The sequence below is a fragment of the Podarcis liolepis genome, assembly GCF_965112155.1.
Source record: "Podarcis liolepis genome assembly, chromosome: 5".
Lineage (NCBI taxonomy): Eukaryota > Metazoa > Chordata > Lepidosauria > Squamata > Lacertidae > Podarcis > Podarcis liolepis.
The window spans coordinates 86,472,470-86,484,723 of NC_139556.1; the positions used below are offsets into that span (position 1 = coordinate 86,472,470).

Here is a 12,254-nt window from a genome sequence, read left to right on the forward strand (position 1 = left end):
AGGGTGGGAGAGCGAGCCAATCAGGGCGCGGAACTGGGGAAGGAGGCGGGGCGTTGACCATGTATGGGAAACAACGGGGCGGGGAAAAGGGGGAAACTATTCCAGGCGCTGAGAGACGAGAGAGAAACAACCCCGGAGGCGGTGCTCGCGCTCGCTTGCTGCTGCTGCTGCTGTTGCGTTCGCTGCTCCGGTGAAAGGAGCTGCTGCTGCTGCTGCGGAGCGAGCCAGGGGTGCAGCCACACCTGCAACAGCTGCGTCGCCCGCATCGCCAGACCGGCTCTCAGGTAGGCGAGCGCGCCGGCAGCAGCAGCAGCAGCAACCCTGCTGCAGCCAGTGCCGCTTTTGCGGGGTGGAAGAAGCAGAGCTAGGCTATCTCTCTTTCTTGAATAGGATAGTTATTTTCAGCGCTTTTGAAAGAACGGCGCAAGGGGTTGCGTTTGGCGGTGTTCTCAAAAAGATTTTTTTTAAAAAAGGTTCCCTTGCTGCTCAAAAGAACGGCACGCTGCTCCTTTTTCTTTTATCGCGGGTGCCAGATGTTTCAGGCAAACAACTTAAGCCACTTTCGATCTCTTAGGAAATGCCGCCTCGGTTTCGTAGACGCGGCTTGGCGAATCCCTCCGAGGCACTGATAAAGAGCCGCGGCTGTTTTCTTCCCTCTGGTGCCTAAGAGGGTGTATATATATTCTTGTGCCCGCATATTATGCAAACGAGACGCGTTTCCTCAGAAACAAAAGCCCAAACTAAGCCCTGCGATCTTTTCTTTCTCTTTCTTTTCCTCATCGGGATTTTGGCCAATGCCCGATTTCTCTGAGTCATTAGAGAAAATGCTCCTTTTACTCGTTTTCACCCATTGCCATTCTCCGTAAGCGGCGATTCACATGTGCTCTTTGCTGGGAGTCATTCAGACAATGATGCCATTTACTGTAGGAAATGTGCAGAACTTTAAAATGTAACGCTGAGAAGTAGCATTTTAGTGTTCGTGGGTGCGTCTCTCTGTGTGTGACAGAGGCGCTATTATTGCTGCCTCTTAATATGTATCACCTTAGATTAGGCGCTCTTGATATTTATTCGAGATGCTATCTGTGTTAATTTCATACCTATCTCCTCCTACGGTGGCTTCTGCTGCAAAGCATCAGGGCTTCTCTTAATGAACTGTTTTTAAAACATGTTGGACGTTTTATATTGAATCTTTGTGTACAGTATATTGAATATCAGTCCAATAAAAGTATCCTCAGCCTATGGGCGTTGTATATTTTCATGTCTATTGATAGAAACTGAAATCGGTGGCAGTTTCGCCATTGACTTCAAGTGCATCATTGTTTAATAGTTCTAGCTGCTGTTAAAAGAAGAAAATGAAAGTGAGTTCTCAAACTGTGTATTAAACAATCTTACCAACAATAGGAAAGGAGGTGATGTAGTGATGTAGAGGGGGTGAATTATGCAGTTTTAACAAGCCATCTACATTTGGGTCTCCAGTACACTTAAGGTTATAATTCTCTGTACGCTGTCTTAGGAGTATGCCCCATTCAACACAGATGGGTTTCCTTCTGTGTAGAGACCTGGTTGTGTGCTGAGAAACTTGGATCTGCAGCCTAATTCTGGAAATGTTTACTCAGAAGAAGGCCCTTCTGAATTCATTGGGACATACTTCTGGATAAGTGTGCAGAGATTTATTCCTATTAATCAGTGAGTCTGCTTTATATTATGCTTCCAATTATATAATTTGCATGTCTCTAGATGGTTGCTAATGCATGCCACTTGCAAATACGAGACCCATCTTTGATTAGAACTTTGGAAGTTTCACATTCCATGTGAAATTGCAGAACCAAAAATTGGTGTTTAAAATTAAGCCAGGGGAAAGAGAATCGGGAATCTTACATACTAGTTGCATCAGATCATTGACCCTGTCAACCAGTGGTGATAACGGAGAACTACTCTGCAGAAAATCTGTGTTACCTTTGAAACTGCTGCCTTTGAAAGTACTGCCTCTGTACAGTGCAAGTGAGACTTCAGCTATATTGGACAGCAGCATAGTGTGTCATCATTCATCACTTTTCCCCATTTGACAAAGAGTAAGAAGCAAGAACGTTATGAAATGCATCTGAATGTTACACCCTCTTAAGAAGAAGAAAAATCTCCTTAGCGTTCTAGTCTTCACATTTTCCCCTTTCTTCCCATAGTTAATCACAGAGCGCTTCTCAGCATTGTGTTCTGTGATGCTACTTGTAGGCTAAAGGTGAAGTAATCCTATGACAGAGAAATGCAGACATTTCAAGTTTCCCAGTGTTGTGTTTTTCGGAACAGTCCATGAGATTATGAGAAGATTTCAAGTGTTGAGAGGAGCAGATGTTGACATTTTCTTAAGCTTGACAATTTACACTTCCAAACTGGATTTAAGCCAAAATAATAATAGGAAACCAATGTCAGTAGCGTAGCGCCTAGGTGAAAATAAAAGATTGCCTAGGATTTTGTTTTGGAAGTTTCTGTCTTTTGGTGTGTTTTTTAGAGGTGTAATCCTAAATGTGTTTACTTCAGGTGATGTCCTTATCCCAAACCACTGGTCCATCTAGTCCAGTATTTCTACACTGGAAGTAGCACTCAAAGGCTTCAGACACCTACCTGGTGATGCCAGTGATTGAACCTATTACCTTCATCTTGTGGAACAGATGTACCACTGAGCTACAGCCCTTCCACATAGTAAATAAGCTCAGATCAGTTCAGCAGAACTTATTCCCTTAGGATGCAGCCAATTTATATTCTGAAACCTTTCATGCCGAGGAGAGTAAAGCTCTGTACATCATTAACAAATGTAATTGTTGCCGTCTGTGAAATTACTTTGGAGTAACTGATGAATTGCAGCACTTGGACCGGCCCATTTGTTTTGCTGTACTCCTCTAGAATGCACTGCCCTTTATATTCATTCTGACATTGTATACACCTTGTCAGATGCCAAAAATTCACCTAATTATACAGGCTTTCCCAGAAAGACGAGTTGACCAGCAGGCAATATCAGATTTCTTCTGGAAACTTGTTTTTCTATATCGTATTTAATGTATTTTCAGTGTTGTACGCCACAGTGATAGTTGCTAATATTTAACAGCCTTCAGGATTTGCAAATACTCCCTTTGAACATAGCAATGGGTGCAGCGGTCTATATGCCTGGTCCTGAGTATGTATGTGCACTGGCACAAGGTTTTGAGGATTAAGCCATAGCTCATATTTTGGTGCTTAGATTATGCTTTATATTCATGTTCCCCACTCCAGCTTTTGGGGGCCCATATCTTACATTCCCACAAGTTTCTGACCTCTGTTGCCTTTGGTTTATCCTTCCCCGCCCCGCCCCCCAATCATGCACAAATGAGCTGTAGTAGGCATACGGAAGACAGGTGAACTCAGTACTGGTGACACATCTAGAGCTACTGCTTTCGGTCTTGCTTGCAGTTTTCCCATGGACATCTAGTTGGTCACTGGGAGAACATGGTGCTGGACTTAGATGAGTCTTCTGCCAGCAGATCTTTTCTTAGGTTGCTGTCCAGTGCCTTTGCATTGGCCAACTTGAGGTTCCATAAGAGCAACAATAAGGAGTTCATCTTTCTGCTCAATCAGGGTAGCTCTGAATGTAGCTACTTCTCTGTCCAATTCATGCCTGTGATCTCAGAATAATGGGAGGTCACCTAAGTCCCGCCTTTCATAACCTCGCGCCTCTGGCTGTTGTTGGACAACATCCCCAGCTAGCATAGCCAGTGGTCAAGGGTGATAGGAGCTGTAGTCCAGCAACAGCAAAATCCCTGATGGATGGTCCTACAGCCTCTGCACCTCCACATAGCAAAGCCCATGACCTCCCAAAGTGGTCTGTTCCAATGTCTGACTCGTCTTCCTGTTAGGCCATTTAGACACAGGGTGTGTTTGGACATGGGGAATATTGCATTCATTTTCCTGGTTGTAGTGCTAGCATTTTGGTTCCATTTTCTAATGTCCTTTCACACTGCAGTATAACCTGTTGGGTTATGCAGATGCAGCTTTTGGACCCAATATATTGCCATGCTGCAGCTAAATTTTGTTTGGCAACTAAACATCGGTAGGCACTTTCTGTCAGTAATGGGTGTTATTGGACAGCATCGCTCTCCCCCATGTTTTCTGCATATGTGTGCTTCTGTTCCCCCATGAAAATCGCAGGAAAGAACTGCATTCTTATGTACCACCCACAGTTCTATCTCTTGTTCTGGTTTAAGGGGACTGCCAGCTGTTTCCCCCCATTAGAATCAAATACCAGCAAAATCAGCCCTGCATATACATGTGTCCTTAGTTTCCCTGAAGTGCAGTTTACATCATGTGAACGCTCAAACATAATGCAGAAATGAACAAGTTAGGGAACCATCAGAGGAAATGGAATAAACTTCTGTGTGAATGCAGCCGAAATTTGCTTCCACTTATTAGTTCTAGACTTGCTCTACAAACATTGGAGAATAAGCCTTCTCCATCTCCTGCATGACAAACTGCTGTAGCTTTGAAGATAGCATGAAGTAGGTTTTTATTATGACATGAGCTTTTATAAATTGCTACCTGATTAAAGAACTCTTAGTGGGTTAGTTATATGAGTTTGATTAATTGTGAATTTTGATGACTAAATTATTGATTAAAACTGCACACACTTACACATGAACAAAAGGCATAGTCCTGAAGGCAGAAAACCAAACTTATAGGTGATGCACCCATGATTTGTAGAAAGCACTGTTTTAACTTTACTACATCAGGGAATGCCATTTCTATGATGGCAACCCCCAGCTACCATTTTTGTAAATATTTTAATTTTTAAAAACCCCAGTCCTGCCCATAAGGCAGGTCATCATCAGTTTTCATATTGATCAACTGAACATCGAAGTTCTACAATAAACCTCTGTTTCTGTAGGTTTCCATACTGTACACCTTCTGTGTTGGATTTAGACTTCCCCTTCCATCCATGGAAGGATGCAAAACCCACTGGAGCAAGGAGTGGAGGTTGTTTTTTAACCTTTATCCCTTTCGCAATTCCCACCTTCGTTTCCCACACCATTCTGGAGGGTCGCTTAACCATGCAGAGCAGATTCTTAGGAGTTACGGGACTGAATCCAGTCCTGTGTGCATGGAGTTTGGCTTGAACAATGAAGCATCTCCCTCTTCTCCTTGCGCAACCCCCAAATCTGCTCTGGGTGGTGGTCATCGTCCCGTCCCCCCCAACCTCTCTGGAGCACAGAAGGCTGCAGAGTAGAGGAGAGATACGTTTCCTTCCTCAGGCAGAAGTCTGTTGCACATGCAGAATGACAGTGTTCAATGCAACCTTCAGAAATGGGTAAAAATTGCTTCTCTCGATCACCAAGTATGAGTGACGTGGGTGGCGCTGTGGGTTAAACCACTGAGCCTAGGGCTTGCCGATCAGAAGGTCGGCAGTTCGAATCCCCACGACGGGGTGAGCTCCTGTTGCTCGGTCCCTGCTCCTGCCAACCTAGCAGTTTGCAAGCACGTCAAAGTGCAGGTAGATAAATAGGTACCGCTCGGGCGGGAAGGTAAACGGCGTTTCAGTGAGCTGCTCTGGTTCGTCAGAAGCAGCTTAGTCATGCTGGCCACATGACCTGGAATCTGTCTGCAGACAAACGCCGGCTCCCTCGGCCTATATAGAGCGAGATGAGCGCCGCAACACCAAAGTCGTCCGCAACTGGACCTAATGGTCAGGGGTCCCTTTACCTTTTTAGCACCTAGTACAGTGGTACCTCAGGTTACAGATGCTTCAGGTTACAGACTCTGCTAACCCAGAAATAGTACCTCGGGTTAAGAACTTTGCTTCAGGATGAGAACAGAAATCGCACAGCGGCAGCAGGAGGCCCCATTAGCTAAAGTGGTGCTTCAGGTTAAGAACAGTTTCAGGTCAGGTTCTTAACCCGAGGTACCACTGTACACTTGCAGAAGTGACTTGTTCTCCTGCCAAATCTGGATCCAACCCTTTCTCTTCGCAGTAACACATAGGTGTCCCACTGAGGCAGGATATTATGTTCCTTTTATCTTTCATTCCTATTTACAGGAGATCCAAGGAGTCCCTAAGGCACACTGAACACACAAACGCACACCAGAACCTCCTCCCTCCCGTCTACTGCAGCTTCTTGAGTTGTATCGGAAGCTTTTCTTAAGGTCCCCCGAGTTTTTGAGCAGGGCTTGTTGTCTGGAGTGGAAGTCTGCAGTCAGAAGTAGAGAGGAGTGCTTGCAAGCTTCGTTCTGCCTTCAGATGTTCCCCATGTGGCCTTTTGGATCCCAGCCCCTTTATTCTTGCCTTTTAAAGTTTATCCTAAAGCTCAAAATATCAATTGAGCATCACAATCCTAAGCATGTTTTCTCAGGAAGTGTGTCTCATTGACTTGCATGGCTTATTGGCTCCAGCTCGTGATATCAAGGGGGGAGCTTAACTTCAAGCTCGGATTCAGACAATGCGCTAAGTCGAAACTTGACTTAGCTCAGCACACCAGTCAGGGTGTTTTCAGATGTAGAGAATATTGATTAGTTTCCCCGATTATTATACTATTGCTTCTATCCTCTTTACTAATGTTCCTATCACACAGCATTACCTGTTGTTTTATGGAACGGCGGCTTTTTGACTGATGTGCTGCACTAAAAGTAATTCACACCAGTGATCGTGTTGTGACGCAACAAACATTATTGGCTGACATCTCTGTTCCCCAACCCTTTCCACACATTTGTGCTTCTGTTCCCCCACAATTCCCCCATTAAAACGGCAGGGGGGAAACTCCAGATTTTGGCACTTTACTCCAGCTATTTTCCTGGTTATGGGGGCTGCAAACAGATTTGTTCAGGAATCAAATAACATGGAAACACATGCTATATTCTATCACTTTACTCCTGCAATTTTGGAGGCTAATGGGATTGCAAACAGATTTTTTTTCTGACAGCTGTTGGCATGGAAGTGAGCTCAGGGTTCGAAATTAGCAGGGCACCAGGCGCGTTTTTGCAACTAAAGATTCTCCATTTGTGAGCACCTCCAAAAGTCTGGGTGCCATTTTTTGCACCTGGCTGACACGCAAGAATTACTGAAATGGATGTACTTTGAAGATTCAAAGTATATGTTAAGGATAGACATTACGTTAAGGCATGGGTAGGCAAACTAAAGCCCGGGGGCCGGATCCAGCCCAAACACCTTCTCAGTCCGGCCCGCGGACGGTCCGGGAATAAGTAAGTTTTTACATGAGTAGAATGTGTCCTTTTATTTAAAATGCATCTCTGGGTCATTTGTGGGGCCTGCCTGGTGTTTTTACATGAGTAGAATGTGTGCTTTTATTTAAAATCCATCTCTGGGTTATTTGTGGGGCATAGGAATTCGTTCATTTTTATTTTTATATTCAAAATAGAGTCCGGCCCCCCACAGGTCTAAGCAACAGTGGACCAGCCCCCTGCTGAAAAAGTTTGCTGACCCCTGTGTTTAACAATAAAGAGTAGTTTTGAAAACTGAAGTATGGTATCTATATCTATAAACACCAAATTAAACATGTAACAACAATTTCTGCTAAAAATGTGATATTAGTGATGTGTCACTTATGTGAATTGCGTATTAATTCATGCTTATCAAAATAATAAAAAAACCAGTGGTTTCTGACCCCCCCCCCTCGTGGCGACTAGACATTCTGTTTTGGTGCCCACAACCCAGTCCCAGAAGCCATTTGGCTCCTAGCTTTTCTATCCCAGTTTCTAACTGAAATTTGAGCTCCAAATTCTCTGTATGTTTCACTAGACTTCCAGAAATGGCCTATACTTCGTGTGAAAGCACAAAAATTAACTGGGAAGCGTCGGGCTAAGAGAATAAACTCATGTGTGAATTCAACCTTAAAGAAACAACAACAACCAATGGGCCATAGAGCAGCTTCATGCTCGTCTCTGGGCGCATATTTCAGTTTACCATGTCGTGTGACCCAGACCCCACTCCTCGCCTCTTTCATCTAGCTTGCTCTGTCCATTGCCTGTTGGCTTTTATTTATTTTTAAAAATTTGTTTAATCATATTTTGATACAAACATCAAAAGACACATACAACAAAAACCATAATAGCAATAATAACACAATGTGACAGTTCAGATTTGGATACACTGATATACCTACGACTACACCTTTTTAAACAATATTTTCCCACCTCTCTCTCCTCCCCCTACTTCCCACCACTATCCGCCTTATCGCTTAAATATTCGTTCCAGATTTCTTCATATTTATCCATTCTTATTTTGCGTTGACATGCAATTCGTTCGTATATAGCTAATCTGTCCATATTATCAATCCATGTGTTCAATGGAATCTTTTTGTGGCTCTTCCAATTCTTTTATAACAGTGTGAAGAAACTCTTCTTTTGTGTGAATCAGGTCCATTTGCATTATTATTTCCTTTAACTATGCCTAGTAGCCTGGGAAAGACCTTGTATCCTACATGGTATAGAAAGCTAGTACCTATGTGCATAGTGTGAGCTGCTACAGGTCAGACAGATGCATTGGGCAGTAAGGATCAAAAATATTATGTCCTGGTGCCTACCACTGTAGAGAAAAGAACAGGGGTGGGTGCGGTCCCATTCACATCTGCTTGGAAGCGCATGTGTTGAATTCAGGCTTATTTTGGGGCATAGGGTTGCACAATCAATGTGTATAATCAGCCAATGTTCCCAAGCAAAGTGTTGATTATCTTTCCCAGAGGGAAGTGGCAGAATTATTAAGCCTGGTGGCATACACTGTAAGACGAAATTCAATTATTCTTCTCTTCCTCTCTTAACAGGCAAAGGAAAGAGAAAATAACTTGGCTTGCCTCAAGGCTTAAGTGCAGCGTAGCAATTCCTCCCATAGGCGTGTTTATTGTTTCTCCCGGTTCCTCAGTGTGGTACAAGCAAGATCCTGTCCCCTCTAACCAGCAGGGTGCAAACAAATGCTCTCCGCCGAGTGCAAACCAAACGACATCATAAAAGTGTTAAGTAATTGTGAGGAAAGGGCATGCAAATAAGGAAAGCACTATTTTATTTTATTTTAAAAAGCATTAATTGTCTCCCAGGTAGTCTGACTGTTACTAGTAGTGCTGCTCCAAAAATCCCGCCGCCCCCCAAAAAAACTATTCGCCATCAGTTAATGAGGAAATAAATTGTATTTGAAACTATAATATAAATTGTATTTGAGAATATAAAGGAAATTCTCATGTGTCGAGTGCAGGTTTGTGTCATGCTTTCCTTACTTCTGAAGTCACCAAAAGGTGTTTGTGGGCATCCTTGCTTTCATTCTACTACTTATCTCACTGATTTGTATGCTGTAGTCAGCCTTCCTGGGTGCCTGTACTTCAGGGGAAGACATCAAAAGGTAACTCCACCCACAGGGCTTTTTCAGGTCAGGTGGTGTATGCAGCCAGGGAGGCTGCAGTGTCTGGGCAAATGTTTGCTGGGACACACACACACACACACACACCATCCTTGGTTGCCTTACAATAATACATGGTCAGAACCCACACTGACCAAAATGCTAAAGAATTTTTGAGTGCCCCTTTCAAAAACAATCATTTATTTATTTAGCTCATTTATGAATTGCTTCCTGTGAGTCATCTTGAACCAATTTACTACTCAATAAAAACCTATATAAAATCAGTTAAAACAACTGCATATATAAAAACTTTTTTTACGATTACATGTAAAACAAGAAACAACAATTGCATATATAAAATCAATTTCAAATCTAATACAGAGACCAACTGGGAGAACAATCTCCATTTAGGCTTGTTGAAAGGAGATGAATAGAACTTTTGATAAACTGGAGGAGGGATTTTGGCACAGCACTTGTTTTTAGTTAGATGCTTGTTTCGAACCCCCGACAGACCAGTATTTGCTTTGTTTTTAAACTCATAACTCAGAGCACTCTCTAGTTCTGCTTGACATAAATTCAAAGAAACCACAGCTCTCTTATATAAGGAAGGATAATGCCCAGGGTGTGTTGAAGCATAAACACAGCCTAGTAACCTGTAGATCCCTGCCCAGAATCTTTAAATCAAAGTACAGTAATACTTAATTGAGATGAAATTTCCAAAAAATGCTGAAGCTTAGGAGAGTTTCTGGGAAACTCCATCTGAAACACTGCATCTGAGGAGTGTAATTGGTGGGCAGGGATTTTTGCATTGTGGGTGTCCCTTAGGCATATAATAGCAACCACATGCATTAATAGTAATTTCAAAACTGTTGTGAATTGATGTTGAGTATTGAGGCTGATCACCGAAGAATTGATGCTTTTGAATTATGGTGCTGGAGGAGACTCTTGAGAGTCCCATGGGCTACAAGAAGATCAAACCTCTCCATTCTGAAGGAAATCAGCCCTGAGTGCTCACTGGAAGGACAGATTGTGAAGCTGAGGCTCCAATACTTTGGCCACCTCATGAGAAGAGAAGACTCCCTGGAAAAGACCCTGATGTTGGGAAAGATGGAGGGCACAAGGAGAAGGGGACGACAGAGGGCGAGATGGTTGGACAGTGTTCTCGAAGCTACTAACATGAGTTTGACCAAATTGCAGGAGGCAGTGGAAGACAGGAGTGCCTGGCGTGCTCTGGTCCATGGGATCACGAAGAGTCAGACACAACTAAACAACAACAACAATTGCAGTTGCACAGGAAGGCCACCTTGTACCAAGTCATTATGGTATTTTTTTTTTCACACAAAGGAAATAGATGTGTGGGTGGGTGTATCTCTCCCTCAGCCCTGCCAAAAGTCATCTTGTTTTTTTAATGCTCCTCCTTACTAATGAGAGTATTTGGCAATGCCCAGTTGTGCATGCTGTGTAAAAGATAAGGCAGATGTTCTTTTTGGAGTGAGGCTTAATGTTTCATAAGTTCAGGAAAGCCTAGAATCGGGATTTTAAAGAGCAAATTGATTTTCGTGATTTGATGAGTGTATTGGCAGCCGTAATGTCCTCCTCCTCTGAATAGCTTTGTTTGTTACTTTCCCTTAGTTTGAACAAAACAAGGATGGCAGATTCTGTTCTGCTTGCTCTGATGATTCAACAAATTTTAATAAATCAAAGCTATACATGTGGCAGAAATGAATTGATTCTCCTAGCTAACAAATGGACAGAGATTACCAAATTCACTCTTCTTTTTCATAACAAGGGCCTTATATTGTTAACCTGTTGGTATATTGCACGCCTCCAAAGGGTCATACCAATGAATGGGGCTTAGTTCAAACATAAAAGGGAAACTGTTTTGCATAAGAGAGCTGAGGGGAACGTTTGGCTTGTATGCTACCTCCCCTTCTTTTCCGTGCCCAGAAGAAGTAGCTGATCTTCAAACTACAGTTTACTGTGATGAACAGGCTCACAACTGTGGTTTGCTTTAACCACAGCTACTAAGGATAAACCAGGGGAACAAACCAGGGTTTCGGATCATGATTTGTTCTTGCTATCCCTATTTTTAGCACATTGCAGTTCCCCACGTTTGGATATCACAGAGTACTACTGTTAGCTAACTTAAAATCAAAATAGGAAAGTTTAAAAATCTTCCTTGTGGGCATAAAGTTGGAAGAGCAAGGCAGCATGTAAGCCCAGGGTCTGCCACAACCTGTTCACAATCTAAACAGCGGTTTCCAATTGCATCTGAACCAAACTCCTGTATGGTTGGGTGGGGTTTCAAGTCAGTCACCCCTAATTCTGACTCAAGACAAGTGTGTTGGGTAATTGTCAAGCTTCCTGTTCCACTAATGCAAAATACTTCCACTTGTGGAATGGAATCTCCACCTTCTCTCCCCTACAGCCCCCCATAAACCTTCAAAATTACATCTGGAGGGTTGAGGGATTCTCCAGAGCTGATTTTTGGGGCACAAGCAAAGTTCCACTTACAGAGCATTGGACACGCCTGTAACACCTCAAACTCTAACGCACACTTGTATCTCTTCCATAGTCCTTGTTTGTCAACTGACTTGGAGGAACTATGGAAACTCGATTCTAGGTTTTGGAAGGGAAGTGTCCGAAAGATAATTTCAGTTAGATTTAATAACATGAAACGCCGTAAGTAGGTTGGCTTTGCAGTCACTAGAGGAGTACATTAATCTTAACATTTTCCTTCCTCGTGTGAAAATGTGTAATGGAACTGCTTCCTCTTTAGATTTGCGAGATGCCAAATTTTAATCCTTAAATTCTCCTCAGGTAACTGATGAAATATAGAACATAAACTCGGCAATAAATCTGAGTAATAAGATACACTATACAACTTGTATACCTG

At 43.0% G+C, this 12,254-nt stretch overlaps 1 protein-coding gene across 2 annotated transcripts in view; it reads left to right on the plus strand.

Annotated features, from left to right (window-relative positions):
• The first annotated feature begins 89 nt into the window (after positions 1 to 89).
• The window catches only part of SERPINI1 (serpin family I member 1), a 97,257-nt gene continuing 85,092 nt past the window's right edge, over positions 90 to 12,254 (plus strand). The window contains exon 1 of one of the 2 annotated variants that reach the window (XM_083504509.1): positions 90 to 284. The gene's annotated coding sequence lies outside the window, so the exon portion shown is untranslated. The remainder of the gene's footprint in view (positions 285 to 12,254) is intronic. The other variant, XR_014526449.1, reaches the window with a different exon arrangement.